We start from the raw sequence: 21,667 nt of genomic DNA on the forward strand, positions 1-21,667 counted from the left end.
AAATAATAGTTAAAACCAGAACATCCCATGAATCAATAGTTATATTACTAGCAACAGTCAATCAACAAAAGATGCTATATACTAGAGCAAATAAAATGCAGTATGCTAATCTTGCATGATCCAGTAATATAATTCTTTATCACTGCCAACCAGCAGCAGCCATGGCGTTTCACATCAAATAAAAAAACATAGAACTCTTGACCCATAAAATAGCATTCTAACCACCTATTGCCAATAATATTCAGTGCAATGCTATTCTGAATATGAACCTAAACACAACATTAAAGAGGCCCATATGAGAATGTATCAAAATAATAACATCACATTCAGCAATGTCAGGATATTAAACAATAGAAGTGTCAGGCACATCAGCTGAAATCATTGTCACACTCTGGCAGCAGCCGAACTTCAACATGATACAGATACTTAAAAAATGTAAAAACAAACATAGGTTCATAGGTTCATAGGTTTATACTAGGCTATCTGCCCTAAGGCATTTATAAGCCTAGCCCAAATTTTTGTGGCTTACGCCACCCCTTATATGAAAAAATACTGTGCCCATTAGTTTGTTGTGCCTCTGTCCAGCAGTGACACAGAGATGATTCCCGGGGTAAACCTACGATCTCCCATCCACAGGTCTAGATTTCTCTTGAACAGAGTCAGCGAGGTGCTCTGCCTCACATGGACCGGGATTTTATTCCACAGCATAGGGAGTCTCTGAGTGATAAATCTATCCCTCCAGCACGTCCTATTTATATCCGTGCTAAGGTTTAAGTCGCTTGCTCTAGTGGTTTTGGTGGATTTGGATTTTTGAGGTGGAGCATGTCCATTAATTCCGGGTTGGACATGGCCTTGTATGTCAGGCACATGTCACCTCTGAGCAGACGGTATGCGACTGAGTAGAGCTGGAGTTTCTTCAATCTGGCAGCATATGACAGATTTTGGAGTCCCTTTATCCTTTTGGTGAGGAACTTTTGGGGTCTCTCCAATTGCTGCAGATGTCGGGTGAGATACATCCCGAATGGGGCATTGTACTCGATCATTGGTCTGATAAGTGAAGAGTACAGGGGAACAATGACCTCACTAGATCTGGATGTGAATCCCTTCATGATCAGGTGGGCAATGTAGAAGGTCTTTCTAACCACTTTAGCAATGTGAGTGTCAAAAGAAAGGCCACTGTCAACCTGGATCCCCAGGTCCCTGATAACCTCTTCTGTGCTTAGTGGATTGCCACCTATATGGTAGCTTGGGGTTACCTTGTTTTTCCCGAAGGGTATGACTATACATTTTTTGGCGTTTAACTTCAGGCCATGGCTCTGGCACCAGCTATCTGTTTCCGTGAGTCCCTTCTGAAGGATATCCGTGTCCGATGCACTTTCCACTATGGCGCCCAGTTTGCAGTCGTCTGCAAACTTTGTCAGCCAAAGTCCTCCCATGCTGGCCTGTACTTCTGAGAAGTAGATGCCAAACAATAGGGGGCCAAGGACCGAGCCCTGTGGGACACCACTTGTGACCAGCTTGGAGTCTGACACAGCGCCAGCAACTCTAACCCTGTGGGTTCTGTCCTTAAGCCAGTTTGCAACCCATCTTGTGACATATGGGTTTACATTTAAGCTGGTAAGTTTTTCTACAATACCCGAGTGGGGTATTGTGTCGAAAGCCTTTGCAAGGTCAAGGTAGGCTGTATGGACTGCCTTTCCCTCATCAATGGCCTTGGTGACTGTTTCGAAGAAGTCGACCAAGTTCAAAAGGCATGATCTTCCCTTGACAAAGCCAAACTGGGTCGGGTCCAATGTCTGCAAGTCCCCTATATCTTTATTTATGAGCTCCATTATGATCCTCTCCATAGCTTTGCAGACTAGACTTGTTAAGCTTATGGGGCAGTAATTACCAGGGTCCATAGAGGCGCCGCCTTTGTGGAGTGGGACCACAGTTGCCGTATGCCACTCCTTGGGCACGTATCCTGTGGTAAGGCTGAGATTAAACAGCTGCCTTATGTGCGGGGTTAATTCCTCATTTAGCTCATGTAGCACACAGCCGGGGACACCATCCGGTCCCATTGATGCTGTGTTTTTAGCTTTAGAGAGAGCAGCTTTCACCTGCGCATTTGAGATGTCCGGGAGGCTACACTCGGCTGGGATAGTTATCTCTCCTTTAGGGGGGGGGGGTGAAGTTTGCACTGAACCTGTCTGCCAGTATGTTGGCAATGTCTGTGGGTTCAGTGATTTTTGTATCATTTTGGACTAATTCTGAGCATATCTGGGAGTTTCCACCCAGGTTCCTAACATAGCTGAAAAAGGCCTTATGATTGTCCTTTGAATCCATGGCAATTTTTCTCTCAAAATTGGCCTTAGTTGATTTTATGAGTGCTCGTAATTTTTACTAATAATGATCAGGGGTGACTTCCCTTTTATGGATTTTGTTCTATCATGTAATAGCTTTCTCCTCTTATTGTAAAGTTTGTTAATGGCTGGGGTCCACCAGACTGGACGTTTGCCCTTTGTGGAAAGAGTCTTGGTTTTATTTGGGATTGCCTGATCCATGCAGTCCTGGAGGTGTTCATAGAAGGCATTTGTAAGGGCTTCCGCAGCTTGGGTTGTGGTTTCCTCTGGCTCAGGGGCCTTGAAGGATACCACACCAGTCTTGAGTAGTGTGAAGTTTGCTTTAGAGAAGTTCTTCACTATGGTCTTTTTTGTTTGGGGTGGGGCCGGGATGTGGATTTCCAGTGAGATTAGTTTATGATCAGATCTCACCGATGAGGGAGATACTTCGGTGTGGAGCATTTTGTCCCCATGTTTGTGACAATGAGATCTAGTATATTTTCTCCTCTCGTGGGAACAGTGACTAGCTGTTCCATGGCATTTGAATTCACGAACTCCCGGAACCATTGGGCTAGAAAGTTAGGGCTTGAGTAATGTTCCCAGTCTATATTCGGTAGTTGAAGTCACCCAATATGATGGTGTTTGGAGATACATTTATACCCTCCAGTGTCTTCAGGAAGGCTGTGTGGGGTTCCTGAGTTTGAGAGGGTGGCCTGTAGCATGCTACAATTTGTAGAGCAGTTTTGCCTATGGTTAGTTGCACCTGGATGGTTTCCGAAGCTTATGCGTTGCCACCAACCTGGAGGTGTGGGTATCCTTTATGAATATGGATACACCCTCCTTTTGTGGTGTGGTCCGGGTTTTGGGGCCGGAACGCATGATATGAGGTAAAACCTAATAGTGCCGGGTGCTCTCAGGAGCCTTGAACCAGGTTTCAGTTACAGCACAGACATCGATGTTCTCCATACTGAGAAGGGCCTCGAGTGCGTGCATTTTGAGATTTAGACTTCTGGCATTGAGCAGCATTACCCTCAGTTTCTTCCCATTTTTGTTTTCTAGGGTGGTAGGTTTAGAATTTGAGCCTTGCCTAAAAAGGCACTATGGGGTGGCAAGAGCCTTAGCCAATATCCGGAATCCCAGGGTGACAGGTGCAAGCCATCCCTTGAAGCAGCGTGGCTTGTCAAGCATGTCATCCCAGGCAGACAGACACTGGATCCCCTTTGAATGACATCAGACATTAAGCCAATTGTTAAAGCTGATCATCTTGTCTCTATATTGTGGCATCATTCTTGGTGAAGGAAGGATACTGCTCAGGGTTAGGGTCATACCTGCCTGGGCTACATAATCAGAGAGCTCCTCTATGTCTCTTTTCATGTAGTCCAGGGAGGCGCGTCTCAGGTCGTTCACACCAGCATGGACAATGACTGTGTCATATTTGTACTTGCCGTGGAGTGACCCGAGTGCTTGTGTTATGTGGCGGATTCTAGCGCCCGATAGGCAGCTTACTGTGACCCTCTCCTTGTTCAGCCTGGTGAGTGGGACGTCAGTGTGTCTGACTATGGAGTCACCTATGACAAGTATGTTTGATGTTGTATTTGGCCTTAAGGGCTGTGACTGCTTTGCACATTGCTTTTGTGGTTTATGTGTTGCTTGTGGGGTGTCTTGAGGTAGCAGTTGTTTGGACGTCTGCTTTGGAGGCCTCTGCTGTTTAGGTAAATTTTTACTCAGAGCCTCCGAGTATGTCTTTGTGTGTTTATGTGTTTGATTCAGTGGAGTGGTAGCATTATGTGAGGCTGGTTTTGTGGTGTGTGTAGTTGCCTTCTCCTCCTGTCTGGTCTTGCCAGTCCTGAGTTGAGAGAGCTCAGCCTCCAGTTTGGCTAAATAGCTGCATCTCTCGCAAGTATTTGTGTTATGTGGGAGGAGGAGAGGGTTGTCTGTGTACATGAGGCAGTTATAACATTGCCTCAAGGTTCCCAGATTCACCAGCTGGACCGGAGAGGAGATTGACAACTGACCTTTGGACATGCTAGAATAATATTGGGAAATCCTTAATTGAAAACAAGGGCCAGTGGGGAGTAAGGGTGTAGTGCTTTTAATTTTTAGTGCTGACTTATATAATTACTTTAGTGAGCAAGTGCCAGGTAACTTGAGTGCAATGTGTTACAAGTAACTAAATGCAAAAACGACAAACAGTAACTTTCTTTCAAGTGAAACAAGGAAATAAGTACAGTAAGCAATGCAGATATCACTAGTGATCCACAGAAGCGCTGAGAAGTTGCGTATTAGGTGGATTTAGCTTCCAGGGAAATAACAAGCAAACAAACAACAAGCATATAAACAAAGCTAGATTCAGCAGGCCTGGATCTAGTCTATGCTAGAGCAAACAAGGTGAACCAATTTCAGTAAGATACAGTTCAAATATTCAGGCACTATAAACCTTTAACCAGAAATTCCCAGCTCAGAAGGGCAGAGTCCAGCCTCTTCTCCCACAAGAGTGCAGACCACGAACCTTCTTAATGTAAAATAACTGGCCTGAAGCCCAAGTGCCTAAACCAGAACTAATACACTTGGACACTGGGCTCTCAATCAGCAGTTCCCAACTTAGAAGGATGAAAGCTACCTGTCCTGCCACCACAGTGCTTGCCACAAACCTTCCTAATGTAAAACAACTGGTCTGAAGCCCAAGTGCTTAATCCAAAAGACTTGAATGATAGCTACACTTTAATCAAGTTACAACCAAGCAGTAATAAATACCATTGAATACTTTAGAGAATGTCTGGATTAGTGCTCAAGTTACACAAACAAAGCTAGATCCATAATAATAATAATATATAATGTTAAAGTAATAATGCAAACGACCAATGCTTAACAAATCATCATAGCAAAAGTGCATCATTGGGTGATAACACTGTCCTTACTCAAAACCAATCATAAACAACCATTGCATTTACCAGCAAATCAGAACCACAGGCCACATAATCAATATATATAATATCCAAAATACCAACTGCCAGTCATATTTGAGGCTGTGCAGCTCTAAACACAACATTGATCTAAATAAAGAGTCTGTGTCATAATTTAACAGCTGACAATAAAGCTTAACAAATCATCGTAATCAAATAAATCAATAACTAAAAAACATAGTTCTGTTTCATAACCAGTATAAAACAACCATTACATTTCCCAACAAATCAGAACCACAGACGTCATAACCAATGAAAATAGTTGTCCTGTTCCACATCAATAAAAACACAACACCAAATTACATTTGACGACCTTTATTAAATAACCATAAACATGATTGTTAATCAATAGTTATAAATTTCAACTGAAACATGACACAGGTGATAACACCCATGAAAGAAGACATAACATAACCATAAGGGCAGCATACCGCTCACCCTTGATAAGAAGGGTCCTCCACTCACTCACTTATCCTTGCACTAACAAGGCAGCGTTATCCCGCTCACCTTCAATTTATTGAAATACACCACCATCCAAATAAGCAGCTCTGCTTGCTTATTAACTTGTCCACCAGAGCAACTGCTCACTTTCCTTCCAAACTTATTGAATTGCACTTCCACAACCAGAGGGGGAACAGAAGAGGGCAAGCCTGCCCCTCTTCTCCACCTTCCTCACTAAAATACACACAATACCCACTAATACGTAGAGGGAGGGAGGCAGGGTAGCAAGTTCATGCAAAAATGTAACTCCTACTTCAGTTACACTTGACAAAACCCTCTAAATCCTCTCCCTAATCTTACCTCATTTCCTCATAAACATCCCTCCCTCACATTTAACGCTATCCTACTCTTATTCTTTAATCCCTGCTAACCTATACATCTAGCCTGCCATGAAGATGCCCCAGGACAAAAGGGTCTGTTCCAAACCAAATTTGTCGTGTTCCACTTCAATAAAAACACATCGAATGACATTGACAACCTTTAGTAAATAACCATAAATATGGTTGTTAATCAATAGTTATAAATTTCAACTGAAACATGACACAGGTGATAACACCAATGAAAGAAGACATAACATAACCATAAGGGCAGCATACCACTCACCCTTGATAAGCAGCATCCCCCACTCACTCACTTACCCTTACACTAACAAGGCAGTGTTACCCCGCTCATCTTCAATTTATTGAAATACACCACCATCCAAATACGCAACTCTGCTTGCTTATTAACTTGTCCACCAGAACAACCACTCACTTTCCTTCCAAACTTATTGAATTGCACTTCCACCCCCAGAGGGGGAACAGAAGAGGGCAAGCCTGCCCCTCTTCTCTGCCCACTAGCCTAACCAGGCTGTTCCCTCTCTTTTGACACAACTTCCATCCTAAGGCCAAACATCATTTGGTGTACCCATTTTCTAAACTCCAGCTAGATCATTAAGACCACCCTCCCATCTGCAAAGAAACAACAAACCATAACTTTCTTAAGCCTACCTCATAGACATGGTACCCAAACCTAAACTATCCCGTAGAACACCAGCATACATACAATACCGGAAACCCCACTATACCAAAGCAGCATAAATTCAACTGTGCCTCAAAGAACCCGATAAAGTAATATTACCCTCAACCCCACTGTACCACACCAAAACAATCATTGTGGCAAAATTCATTACCTTCCACCTCAGTTACCTTCAAGGCTTTGCTCACTGTAAGTGTGCCCTCTACATCCTTAATGCACACCACTCTAATGATAAAACATCCCCTGCAACTGCTGTATTCAAGAACGCAGGAAAAGCCACCCCGACAAATTCATCATCTTCCAGCTCCATTTCCTTCTAGCCCCAACTGCTTACATCTGTAAAATTATATTTTATTTATTTATTTTTGTATTTTTTATTACATTTTGTTGACTGAGAATGTCCAACTGGGCCAGAGGCCCATTTTCAGTGGAGGCATGGGGAGAAAAGCTCCACAGAAAAATACAATACAAGTAGATTTTAGATACACAGATTACAACAAATTAGCATGCGATTTTTACAAATCAAAAACAAACATCACAAAATAGTATGCATTTCTACAATAGCAAAAACATCATATATCAAGAAGAAACATTCCATGAGAATTGTGTGTTTAATGGTGTAGATCCTAGGGGAAGATCTGCCTTGATGAACAAACTCAACAGGATGGTGGGAAACTAAAAACCTGCTAATGGAGCAGCTCTGTAGTGAATAAAAGAGAAGCTGAAGTAAAGCATTATTTACAAGCTGAGAGAGCTGATGGTAAAGGTGGTAGATGGAATAGAGATAAGTTACAAAATAAGCAGGGGAAGAGCATGTTCTGAGAGGAGCTAACAAGAGAGGAGAGTAGGTTTAACAGGGGAGTGGCAGGAGCATAGCCAGTGGTTGCTGAGGTGGTGTTTTAGTGATGTTTTGAAATGATCATGTGAGGGTATGTTCCTTAGGGTTTCTAGGAGGGAGTTCCAGAGTTTGGCTAAGTTGTGGGAATAGAGGGAGTTGCCGTGTTGGTTGTGGGAATTAGACACCTTAAGAAAGAGTTTGTTGGAGGATGTCAGAGTACAATGGTTGGAGTGTGGTTGAACTAAGGAGGATAGGGCAGAGCAATTATTGGGATTGTAGATTATTTTGTGGGTTATGGCTAGATGATTGAGAGAAAGAGAAGTTTTGGTAGCTCTAGACAGTTTAATGCTGAAAGTGATGGGCAGTGGTGGGATGTGACTGGGAGGTTGGTGGCAAATTTAGAGATGCTATGGTAACAAGATTCCAGTTTATTGAGGTCACATTTCTGGAGGTTTGTGAAAACAATGGGAGAATAGAGAAGGGTACTTAGAAGGTGTGTGCGTGCAGTGACAAGCCTGGCATTTGGTGTTAGGAATGACTTGGCTCTATACAGGCTGCCTAATAAAAGAAAGAACACTGTAATTTAATGACATTCACCCAAAACTTTCTTAACATTAAGAATGTCAAAAAGCATCCTATTCCCCGAACTGCCCCCCATTACCCTGCCCTATCTCCCTTACCTCAGGCCAATCCACCTTACATGCATAAATTATTTCACAGCCAAAACAAAACATACAACAAAATCAATAATCCACAACAAGAACCAAAAGTAAAATGATACCAACTGAAGATGTTATAAATAATCTCTGTAGAAAGATAAGTTAAATATAAATATACCTTACCTTCGCCACCTATTGATCCATATGAAACAAAGTCTGCTGAACATTTATGTGACCAACCCTGCAAAACTAACCCCACAGATTCCCGCCAAATGTGGTAAGAGCTGTTCTCACACAGGTGCCATATACAGTAGAAGAAAACAAATATTACGTACTGTCTTGCAATTTAATCTCAAAAACTGCTTTCAAACAAGTCAGACCAAAAAATACACAATGAGGAACCTTGTTTGCAGACAGAAACGCCTCCGAGTCAAAAAGCTTCTTAACGCTTTTATTTTGAACAAACCAAAAGAGCGTTTTCGCCACAGACTACTGCAGCTTCTTCAGAGAAACAAGTTAGACAAAAAACACTCACTTTAAAAATACTACATCAGGAAATGACATATTCCTGTTTCCTGTTACCGAACAGTTGTATTTAAAAACACATACAAAGTGCTAAAAAGTTAAAGGCATCCCACATTTAGAATCATTTTTAAAAGTAGCACACAACAATAAGAAATGGATTCAATTATATGAAAACAGATCTCAGCGACTTAACAATAATATAGATGTCAAAAAACAGATGTCATTACTATTTACAATAAACTACTGTACAAAATATGTAAGTAGATCTATCGAAAAGTATACTCTGATACTCACTTAAAACATTAAAACAAATTTGCCTTGTATGAGGTGTGTATAAGGGATAAATACTGCTCATATTTACTCAGGCTTAATTTATTAAACATTCTGTTTGTGCTGTAACCATGCAGGACTAAGGAGAAAAAGGAAGGGGAGGGAAAGAAAGGGAAAATATCCTTTGCCCTCACGGAAAACACGCGACCTAAAAGATTCAGCACGTGAGAATCCATTGTGTCTTCCTACTAAGACCACTAAGACTAGGTTATAAACCTGACTGTTAGGTTAAGCAAGCCCTGAATAGTAGACGGTCAAGTCAACTAGCTAGACCCAATGTGTTAGTGCAAGGTGTTGAAAACAAACAAGACTGCCAAGTCATCCAATATGTGTTGCCTGATATACGGGTCAGACCTAAAGTCAGAGAAAACTATATAGTAACAGTAGGTTTTACCTAAAATAACTTTTAATTTAAGAACTGGGGCAATGTTGCAGTTAGTGTTAAGGCCAGGAGACAGAAAGCGTCCAAGCAACTGCCAATCCAGCTCACAATTTTCTAGTATTAAAGATACCGGGCCCCTCTGATTTTAAGGGTACATGGTCTATAGCCATAAAGCTAAAACTATGTCCTGGGAACAATGCAATATGTTTGGCCAGTGCGTTGTCATCTTTACATGTCCTAATTGCATACAAGTGCTCATACATCCTATCTCGCAGTCTCCTGTCGGTTTTTCCGATGTAGAACCCAGAGCAGCAGTTGCACATAGCAATGTATATAACTGATTTGCTCTCACAATTAAGTGCATGCTTGATGACAAACTTCCTGTCCCTAACAAGGAATGTCTCCCCTGTTCGGACATTGTTACAGAAGTTACAGAATCCACATCTGGACATTCCTTTCCTTTTATAAAAACTATGCTGTTGGATATCCCTTTGTAATAGTTCCTTCAAATTTTAGATCGTTTAAAAATAAAACTGGGTTCGTCTCCCAATTTTCCTGCTAGTGATGGGTTTGAGGATATCAACCTCCAATTCTTACGGATGATGTCCAGAATTGCTTCTGAATTAGTACTAAAAATAGTGACGAAGCTCAAAGATAAATCTGTGTTTGATTCTCTGCGGTCAACATTGCTACCTATTAGACCACTTATAGGCACCTCATCTGTGAAACTACTAACTACACTGGAGGAGACCTTTTGTTTAGTCAATAAAGGGTGTAGAAGCCTCTAGTTCTTTTAAGAGTAACTTCCTCAATAAGTTCACAAACCATTTTCTCAGGATAGCCACGGTTAGTGAACATTTCCTTCAGAAATGAACATTCCTTAACAAAATCCACAAGGGTGCTGCACATTCTTCCTGCCCTCACCAGCTGTCCCTTCACTATAGATCTTTTCTGTTTGTGAGGGTGAAAGCTGGTGAAGTGCAGGAAAGAATTGCAGTATGTGGCTTTCCTAAAGACGGTGGACCTGAAGCACTGATGACAAATATCCTTCGTAAGTTTGACATCTAAATAATCCAGCTCGGTGGTAGAAAATTTAAAAGTGAACTTCAGGAACTCAGTGGAATTACTGATATTATCCACTAAGTTTTTCGCTTCCAATTCTGATCCCCTGAACAGGAGGAACATGTCGTCAAGGTAGCGGGTGTAGAAGGTAACAGGGGCCATAATACCAGGGAGATCAGCCAAGATGTTTGCTTCCCAGTACCCCATTACATAGTTTGCCACACCTGCTCCACATGGGGAGCCCATCGCCACCCCCCTTTCTGTAAATAGAAGTCACCGTCAAATAGGAAGTAGTTACTGGTTAGTACTATTTCAAGTAATTCCCTAACCAGTTCGACCTCCAATCTGACGCCCCAAAATTTTGTAACATTGACCCTGTCCATTCAACCGCCTCTAAGTGCGGTATGCACGTATAGAGGTCAATGACATCAATAGTTAACAAGTTGTCATCTTCATTGAATGGCAGTTTGTTTATGTTGTCCACAAATGTCCATGAGTCCTTACACACACTTGGAATGTACTTAACGTATTTGTCCAAGATGTGTGTGATTAGTTGGAACATGGGTAAGTAATAGAGGATCTACTGTCAATTAAAGCTCTCATAGGGGGGTCAGTAACACTTTTATGGATTTTAGGGATCCCAAACATAACGGGGATCTTAGAAGACATGATGTCAATATAATTATATGTCTTGATATCAATTTTCCCCGTTAAGAAAAGGTCCCTAAAATATCCCCTGATCCTTTGTGTGGTACCGTTGACTTCATTTCTTGAAGCTTTTGTGTAGGCATCACTATCAAGGAGGGAAGTCATTTTCTCATTATAGGTGACATCATGAAAAATCACCAAGCCTCCTCCCTTGTCCGGTTTTAACACCCGTACAGGTAACTGACTAAGTTCATCCAGTAATAAGCGTTGTTCTTTAGAAATATTGGGAGTTGTAGGCCTATTGTATTCATTATATTTGTTACCCAAAAATCTAAAATCAAATTCACACATGTTCTCAAACAATTCCAACGTAGAATGTAATGGAGGATTAAAAACACTGGACAGTTTTGGAAATCCTACATTGGGGATGGCGTTTACTTCACCATGATTCACAGCCTCTGTTTCATGATTGAACAGTAACTTAAGATTCATTTTTCTTACAAAACACTTTAGTTCAATAATTTCTTTAGCAACATTCCCATAGGAAGTTGGAACAAAAGTGTTACCAAAAGCTAACAATTCTATCAATTGTTGGTCCAAAATAATGTCAGAAAAATTGTAAATGGTAAAGTCGCCATTCGTGTTAGTGAGAATGACAGGGGGCCCACCATAAGAAGGTGAGCTAGAGGCATCAGCGTCGACTATACTAGAACTATCTGCCACCAAGAAGTTAGGTATGGGGTCAAGCAAGGGCAAGTTTGTTACTTCGTTCTGTTCCTGTAAGACTTCTTGCTGCGTTGCCCTAAAAAATTTTTGTTGTTACTATTCCCTGCATTATAAGTGTTGTGCCCCCTGTTGTCATTGTAACCTTTGTCACTTCTCTCGTGGCTTCCCTTATCTTTAGCAAAGCCCTTAATTCTGTTACTCCTTCTAGGTGTTGGGGTGGCATGAACATTCCCAGAGTCTTCTTCATCAAGGTCTTCTACCCGTCCTCATCCTCACCTAGTGTTTGGACCGGATATTCATTATTACTACTTATACGAACATGTCTGGTCCCTTTAAGGTTAGGGTAAGCAGCATTTTTACCATAAGCCTCTCTGTCCCTACTCAGTTTTTTACTCTTGTTTCCCTTTAGTTTAAGTAGCAGAGTATCAATACTGGACAAAATCCGTCCGTGTCGAACTGGTATCTATTAAAATCTAAATGTTGCTTAATTTCATTGTCTAAATCATTAATTTCTTTTAATACAACATCAACATTTGCATCATAGTGCTTAATAATAACATTCATTAACTCAGCACCATGTTTTTGAAAAAGAGCCTCCAGGTCAATCAAGAAGTCATGGTCTGAAATTAAACCAGAAGGCGTAAAATTATTCCGCAAGCCTTTTGGTACAATATTTTCATTAATGCATTGCTTGAAGTAAGCAGACTCAAGCTGCAGTTTTTTTAATTTTAATAATTTAGAGTCAAAAATCTTAAGCTTTTCTGATAAGCATAAGCCATCATTATTTGCAACAGTACCTGTATTTATTCCTTGCTCGGTGAAAAGCAAGTTAGTAGTGTCCAAAAGCCAGCCACCGAGGTCTGGAATTCTATTATTAGACCCTGTAGGTATATTGTCATTACTGGAACCAGCAACTGCTCCATTCCGAGCAGTTGTTTGGACGGTGGTGCGTTCGTTAGAGGCCACTGCAGCGCATTTAACCAGTCCGTCTTATTGCTTCCAGGCCACTCGGACTTAAGCTGTAATCCAGGTCCTTGGCTCATTCCTGTGCCAAGAACATCGGCAGGTGACATAGTCCGAGGGTTAGGTTGCGCTGCTGGGATCCAATCTTCATTTGGGCCCTGGCTGTGCTCTATTGTCAAACCATTCCGGCTCGGACCATTTCTCAGTGCATGGAAGGAAGCTTGCATCGTATCCATCCTCGAGTTCATGTCATCCAGTCTAGCTGATAGACCTGCTATCAGTGAAGTTAAGTCAGTGTCCATAGCAGTGCTGCCAGTTGCCATTAACTCAACTGTTAGTCAACTGCTAACAACTACCGGTAAAACAAGGTAAAACACGAAAGGCTGCAAAGCTGCAAACCAACAGGAATCCTCCTACGAAAAACCACAAAAACTGCTTTCAAACAAGTCAGACCATAAAGTACACAATGAGGAACCTTGTTTGCAGACAGAAACGCCTCGAGTCAAAAGCTTCTTAACGCTTTTATTTTGAACAAACCAAAAGGCGTTTTGCCACAGACCACTGCAGCTTCTTCAGAGAAACAAGTTAGACAAAAAACACTCACTTTAAAAATACTACATCAGGAAATGACATATTCCTGTTTCCTGTTACCGAACAGTTGTATTTAAAAACACATACAAAGTGCTAAAAAGTTAAAGGCATCCCACATTTAGAATCATTTTTAAAAGTAGCACACAACAATAAGAAATGGATTCAATTATATGAAAAAAGATCTCAGCGACTTAACAATAATATAGATGACAAAAAACAGATGTCATTACTATTTACAATAAACTACTGTACAAAATATGTAAGTAGATCTATCGAAAAGTATACTCTGATTCAGCACGTGAGAATCCATTGTGTCTTCCTACTAAGACCACTAAGACTAGGTTATAAACCTGACTGTTAGGTTAAGCAAGCCCTGAATAGTAGACGGTCAAGTCAACTAGCTAGACCCAATGTGTTAGTGCAAGGTGTTGAAAACAAACAAGACTGCCAAGTCATCCAATATGTGTTGCCTGATATACGGGTCAGACCTAAAGTCAGAGAAAACTATATAGTAACAGTAGGTTTTACCTAAAATAACTTTTTAATTTAAGAACTGGGGCAATGTTGCAGTTAGTGTTAAGGCCAGGGAGACAGAAAGCGTCCAAGCGCAACTGCCAATCCAGCTAACTTAGTAGGAAGACACAATGGATTCTCACGCGCTGAATCTTTTAGGTCGCACGTGTTTTCCGCAGGGCAAAGGATATTTTTCCCTTTCCTTTTCTTCCCCCCCCCCCCCTTCTTCTTTTTTCCTTAGTCCTGCATGGTTACAGCACAAACAGAATGTTTAATAAACTAAGCCTGAGCAAATATGAGCAGTATTTATCCCTTATACACACCTCATACAAGGCAAATTTGTTTTTAATGTTTTAAGTGAGTATCAGAGTATACTTTTCGATAGATCTACTTACATATTTTGTACAGTAGTTTATTGTAAATAGTAATGACATCTGTTTTTTGTCATCTATATTATTGTTAAGTCGCTGAGATCTTTTTTCATATAATTGAATCCATTTCTTATTGTTGTGTGCTACTTTTAAAAATGATTCTAAATGTGGGATGCCTTTAACTTTTTAGCACTTTGTATGTGTTTTTAAATACAACTGTTCGGTAACAGGAAACAGGAATATGTCATTTCCTGATGTAGTATATTTAAAGTGAGTGTTTTTTGTCTAACTTGTTTCTCTGAAGAAGCTGCAGTGGTCTGTGGAAAACGCTCTTTGGTTTGTTCAAAATAAAAGCGTTAAGAAGCTTTTTGACTCGGAGGCGTTTCTGTCTGCAAACAAGGTTCCTCATTGTGTACTTTTTGGTCTGACTTGTTTGAAAGCAGTTTTTGTGGTTTTTCGTAGGAGGATTCCTGTTGGTTTGCAGCTTTGCAGCCTTTCGTGTTTTACCTTGTTTTACCGGTAGTTGTTAGCAGTTGACTAACAGTTGAGTTAATGGCAACTGGCAGCACTGCTATGGACACTGACTTAACTTCACTGATAGCAGGTCTATCAGCTAGACTGGATGACATGAACTCGAGGATGGATACGATGCAAGCTTCCTTCCATGCACTGAGAAATGGTCCGAGCCGAATGGTTTGACAATAGAGCACAGCCAGGGCCCAAATGAAGATTGGATCCCAGCAGCAACCTAACCCTCGGACTATGTCACCTGCCGATGTTCTTGGCACAGGAATGAGCCAAGGACCTGGATTACAGCTTTCGGTTTAAGTCCGAGTGGCCTGGAAGCAATAAGACGGACTGGTTCAGACGCTGCAGTGGCCTCTAACGCATTCACCGCCCAAACAACTGCTCGGAATGGAGCAGTTGCTGGTTCCAGTAATGACAATATACCTACAGGGTCTAATAATAGAATTCCAGACCTCGGTGGCTGGCTTTTGACACTACTAACTTGCTTTTCACCGAGCAAGGAATAAATACAGGTACTGTTGCAAATAATGATGGCTTATGCTTATCAGAAAAGCTTAAGATTTTGACTCTAAATTATTAAAATTAAAAACTGCAGCTTGAGTCTGCTTACTTCAAGCAATGCATTAATGAAAATATTGTACCAAAAGGCTTGGAATAATTTTACGCCTTCTGGTTTAATTTCAGACCATGACTTCTTGATTGACCTGGAGGCTCTTTTCAAAAACATGGTGCTGAGTTAATGAATGTTATTATTAAGCACTATGGTGCAAATGTTGATGTTGTATTAAAAGAAATTAATGATTTAGACAATGAAATTAAGCAACATTTAGATTTTAATAGATACCAGTTCGATTACGGACGGATTTTGTCCAGTATTGATACTCTGCTACTTAAACTAAAGGGAAACAAGAGTAAAAAACTGAGTAGGGACAGAGAGGCTTATGGTAAAAATGCTGCTTACCCTAACCTTAAAGGGACCAGACATGTTCGATAAGTAGTAATAATGAATATCCGGTCCAAACACTAGGTGAGGATGAGGACGGGGTAGAAGACCTTGATGAAGAAGACTCTGGGAATGTTCATGCCACCCCAACACCTAGAAGGAGTAACAGAATTAAGGGCTTTGCTAAAGATAAGGGAAGCCACGAGAGAAGTGACAAAGGTTACAATGACAACAGGGGGCACAACACTTATAATGCAGGGAATAGTAACAACAAAAATTTTTTAGGGCAACGCAGCAAGAAGTCTTACAGGAACAGAACGAAGTAACAAACTTGCCCTTGCTTGACCCCATACCTAACTTCTTGGTGGCAGATAGTTCTAGTATAGTCGACGCTGATGCCTCTAGCTCACCTTCTTATGGTGGGCCCCCTGTCATTCTCACTAACACGAATGGCTTACTTTACCATTTACAATTTTTCTGACATTATTTTGGACCAACAATTGATAGAATTGTTAGCTTTTGGTAACACTTTTGTTCCAACTTCCTATGGGAATGTTGCTAAAGAAATTATTGAACTAAAGTGTTTTGTAAGAAAAATGAATCTTAAGTTACTGTTCAATCATGAAACAGAGGCTGTGAATCATGGTGAAGTAAACACCATCCCCAATGTAGGATTTCCAAAACTGTCCAGTGTTTTTAATCCTCCATTACATTCTACGTTGGAATTGTTTGAGAACATGTGTGAATTTGATTTTAGATTTTTGGGTAACAAATATAATGAATACAATAGGCCTACAACTCCCAATATTTCTAAAGAACAACGCTTATTACTGGATGAACTTAGTCAGTTACCTATACGGGTGTTAAAACCGGACAAGGGAGGAGGCTTGGTGATTTTTCATAATGTCACCTATAATGAGAAAATGACTTCCCTCCTTGATAGTGATGCCTACACAAAAGCTTCAAGAAATGAAGTCAACGGTACCACACAAAGGATCAGGGGATATTTTAGGGACCTTTTCTTAACGGGGAAAATTGATATCAAGACATATAATTATATTGACATCATGTCTTCTAAGATCCCGTTATGTTTGGGATCCCTAAAATCCATAAAAGTGTTACTGACCCCCCTATGAGAGCTTTAATTGACAGTAGATCCTCTATTACTTACCCATGTTCCAAACTAATCACACACATCTTGGACAAATACGTTAAGTACATTCCAAGTGTGTGTAAGGACTCATGGACATTTTTGGACAACATAAACAAACTGCCATTCAATGAAGATGACAACTTGTTAACTATTGATGTCATTGACCTCTATACGTGCATACCGCACTTAGAGGCGGTTGAATGGACAGGGTCAATGTTACAAAATTTTGGGGCGTCCAGATTGGAGGTCAAACTGGTTATGGAATTACTTGAAATAGTACTAACCAGTAACTACTTCCTATTTGACGGTGACTTCTATTTACAGAAATGGGGGGTGGCGATGGGCTCCCCATGTGGAGCAGGTGTGACAAACTATGTAATGGGGTACTGGGAAGCAAACATCTTGGCTGATCTCCCTGGTATTATGGCCCCTGTTACCTTCTACACCCGCTACCTTGAGGAAATGTTCCTACTGGTCAGGGGTCAGAATTGGAAGCTTAAAAACTTAGTGGATAATATCAGTAATTCCACTGAGTTCCTGAAGTTCACTTTTAAATTTTCTACCACCGAGCTGGATTATTTAGATGTCAAACTTACAAAGGATATTTGTCATCAGTGCTTCAGGTCCACCGTCTTTAGGAAAGCCACATACTGCAATTCTTTCCTGCACTTCACCAGCTTTCACCCTCACAAACAGAAAAGATCTATAGTGAAGGGACAGCTGGTGAGGGCAGGAAGAATGTGCAGCACCCTTGTGGATTTTGTTAAGGAATGTTCATTTCTGAAGGAAATGTTCACTAACCGTGGCTATCCTGAGAAAATGGTTTGTGAACTTATTGAGGAAGTTACTCTTAAAAGAACTAGAGGCTTCTACACCCCTTTATTGACTAAACAAAAGGTCTCTTCCAGTGTAGTTAGTAGTTTCACAGATGAGGTGCCTATAAGTGGTCTAATAGGTAGCAATGTTGACCGCAGAGAATCAAACACAGATTTATCTTTGAGCTTCGTCACTATTTTTAGTACTAATTCAGAAGCAATTCTGGACATCATCCGTAAGAATTGGAGGTTGATATCCTCAAACCCATCACTAGCAGGAAAATTGGGAGACGAACCCAGATTTATTTTTAAACGATCTAAAATTTGAAGGAACTATTACAAAGGGATATCCAACAGCATAGTTTTATAAAAGGAAAGGAATGTCCAGATGTGGATTCTGTAACTTCTGTAACAATGTCCGAACAGGGGAGACATTCCTTGTTAGGGACAGGAAGTTTGTCATCAAGCATGCACTTAATTGTGAGAGCAAATCAGTTATATACATTGCTATGTGCAACTGCTGCTCTGGGTTCTACATCGAAAACCGACAGGAGACTGCGAGATAGGATGTATGAGCACTTGTATGCAATTAGGACATGTAAAGATGACAACGCACTGGCCAAACATATTGCATTGTTCCCAGGACATAGTTTTAGCTTTATGGCTATAGACCATGTACCCTTAAAAATCAGAGGGGGCCCGGTATCTTTAATACTAGAAAATTGTGAGCTGGATTGGCAGTTGCGCTTGGACGCTTTCTGTCTCCCTGGCCTTAACACTAACTGCAACATTGCCCCAGTTCTTAAATTAAAAAGTTATTTTAGGTAAAACCTACTGTTACTATATAGTTTTCTCTGACTTTAGGTCTGACCCGTATATCAGGCAACACATATTGGATGACTTGGCAGTCTTGTTTGTTTTCAACACCTTGCACTAACACATTGGGTCTAGCTAGTTGACTTGACCGTCTACTATTCAGGGCTTGCTTAACCTAACAGTCAGGTTTATAACCTAGTCTTAGTGGTCTTAGTAGGAAGACACAATGGATTCTCACGTGCTGAATCTTTTAGGTCGCACGTGTTTTCCGCAGGGCAAAGGATATTTTTCCCTTTCCTTTTCTTTCCCCTCACAGACGTTCTTCTTTTTTCCTTAGTCCTGCATGGTTACAGCACAAACAGAATGTTTAATAAACTAAGCCTGAGCAAATATGAGCAGTATTTATCCCTTATACACACCTCATACAAGGCAAATTTGTTTTTAATGTTTTAAGTGAGTATCAGAGTATACTTTTCGATAGATCTACTTACATATTTTGTACAGTAGTTTATTGTAAATAGTAATGACATCTGTTTTTTGTCATCTATATTATTGTTAAGTCGCTGAGATCTTTTTTCATATAATTGAATCCATTTCTTATTGTTGTGTGCTACTTTTAAAAATGATTCTAAATGTGGGATGCCTTTAACTTTTTAGCACTTTGTATGTGTTTTTAAATACAACTGTTCGGTAACAGGAAACAGGAATATGTAATTTCCTGATGTAGTATTTTTAAAGTGAGTGTTTTTTGTCTAACTTGTTTCTCTGAAGAAGCTGCAGTGGTCTGTGGCGAAAACGCTCTTTTGGTTTGTTCAAAATAAAAGCGTTAAGAAGCTTTTTGACTCGGAGGCGTTTCTGTCTGCAAACAAGGTTCCTCATTGTGTACTTTTTGCAATTTAATCTACCAATACAGGCTGTAAGACAGCCAGTTGTGTACACAATAGTGACTCCAATTTTCCAAGATAAACTGAATAACATGAAACATCCACATAGCAGCAGCCCTCATAACCACAAAGAATCCCCTCTTCCATAATCCTTGGAATGCATACAACCCCAAATTAACCAAATACATATACCCCTAAATTAATTTCCTACTACCCCAAAACAGCCTGTCCTCCAATTTTGACTGCTTATATTCCTACAATGCCGCCCCAATGATCCAGCATAATAGTCAACAGTACCAGCGTCACACAGCACACGCCAACAAAGACCACTTCCTTAACAGCTAATCCCTTCCTATAAAATGTCTGCTAGCCATCAGAGACAACCAGCAGCCTAAACTAAACAATTAAGATCCTTCCTCTGACTCCCTTTGTGCTCCCTTCTTGCCAGCCTGCAAATTGAAAATCCATACAATACCTGCATCCCACTCAATAAACCCACGCCAACCAATAAAACTGCCTGGTATACAGGACTTAAGAGTTACAAACATTCATAACCCCTCCTTGTCCTTCGCTTACTGCAACTGTGCTAACAAGAAGATGCCCCAAATTCATGTTACAATAATTCCATCCTTTACAACCACCCCAATTCCCCTTGAAAAACACCAGTCCTACTTCATCCTGCCTATAAATTAACTTGAATCGCCTTTCAGCACCTTGCCACAAATCTGACATGTTAAATTAAATACTTACCAAAATAGGCTTAGCAAATATCACCTCTCAAAAGCACTTATATACTCCACCAACTGATGATCCCCCGCGCTTCTCATCTGCAAAATAAGAGAAAATTATTAGCTGTGCACATTAACTCCTTCACAGTAAATGCTGCTAGATGCCAACTTACTCATAATTTTCACCTCTTTTATCCTAAAGACTTCCCCAAAATATAACCAGGACCAGTTCCCAAACCATACTATACATTTCAGCCAAGAAAACTAGCCAAGGTCACACACCCTTATAAAACAAATGGCCTATCAAGGATAACTTTCTTCTATTGTTCCTAAAACTAAAAATATGCACATGCAATAGCATGAATTCCCCGGCAGGTATGAAGTCACAAATTGACCAAAAACACCATTTTCTGGAATAGACCCAGAATGATGAAGAGGGAAATGCCGGAATTAATGTATATCTCATATTAAGTGACATTAAGAATTACAAAGCTAACTCCTAATGGGATGACATGGTCGACAGACCACGATGCTTTGCCAGAGATGGCCTGCACCTGTCAAACCTGGGATTCCAGATACTGGCTAAGGTTTTTGCCGCCCCTATACTGCCTTTTTTAGGCAAGGTTCAAATGACAAATTCACCACCATAACAGGAACAGGCAAGCAAAAACTGAGCAGGATGCTACTCAATGCTAGAATTCTAAATCTCAAAATGCACTCACTTCTTAAAATGGAGAACATCGATATCTGTGCAATGACTGAGACCTGGTTCAAGGCTCCAGAGAGCACCCCTGCACTACCAGGCTATAACTCATACCACACTTTTCAGCCATGTAACCTGGACCGGAACACCAAAGGTGGAGGTGTGTCCACATTCATTAAGGATATCCACACCTCCAGGTTAGTTGCTCAGCATAATGCAGCCGAGGTTATCCAAGTGCAACTAACTCTGGACAAAACTGCAATCCAAATTGTAGCTTGCTACAGATCACCCACCATGCCCCAGGATACCCACTTCTCCTTTCTTGATGTACTGGAAATTATTAGGGTTCAACCAAACACCATAATAATGGGCGATTTCAACTACCGCACCATTAACTGGGAAAAATACTCATGTACCAACTCCTTTGCTCAATGCTTTCTGGAATTCATAAACTCCAATGCCCAGGATCAACTTATCCACACCCCCATCAGGGGCAACAATATCCTAGATTTAGTCATTACCGACATGAGTGACCGGTGTTCCACACCTGAAGTCGATGCCTCATTGGTCCGATCTGGCCATAAGCTAATTACCCTAGATATCCACATCCTGCCCCCAACCCCCATTAAGGAAACCATGGTAAAAAATTTCTCTAAAGCCAACTTCATGCTTCTTAAGACAGAAGTG

The sequence above is a fragment of the Protopterus annectens genome, chromosome 2.part0 (assembly GCF_019279795.1).
Source record: "Protopterus annectens isolate FY-2018-M chromosome 2.part0, PAN1.0, whole genome shotgun sequence".
NCBI lineage: Eukaryota > Metazoa > Chordata > Ceratodontiformes > Protopteridae > Protopterus > Protopterus annectens.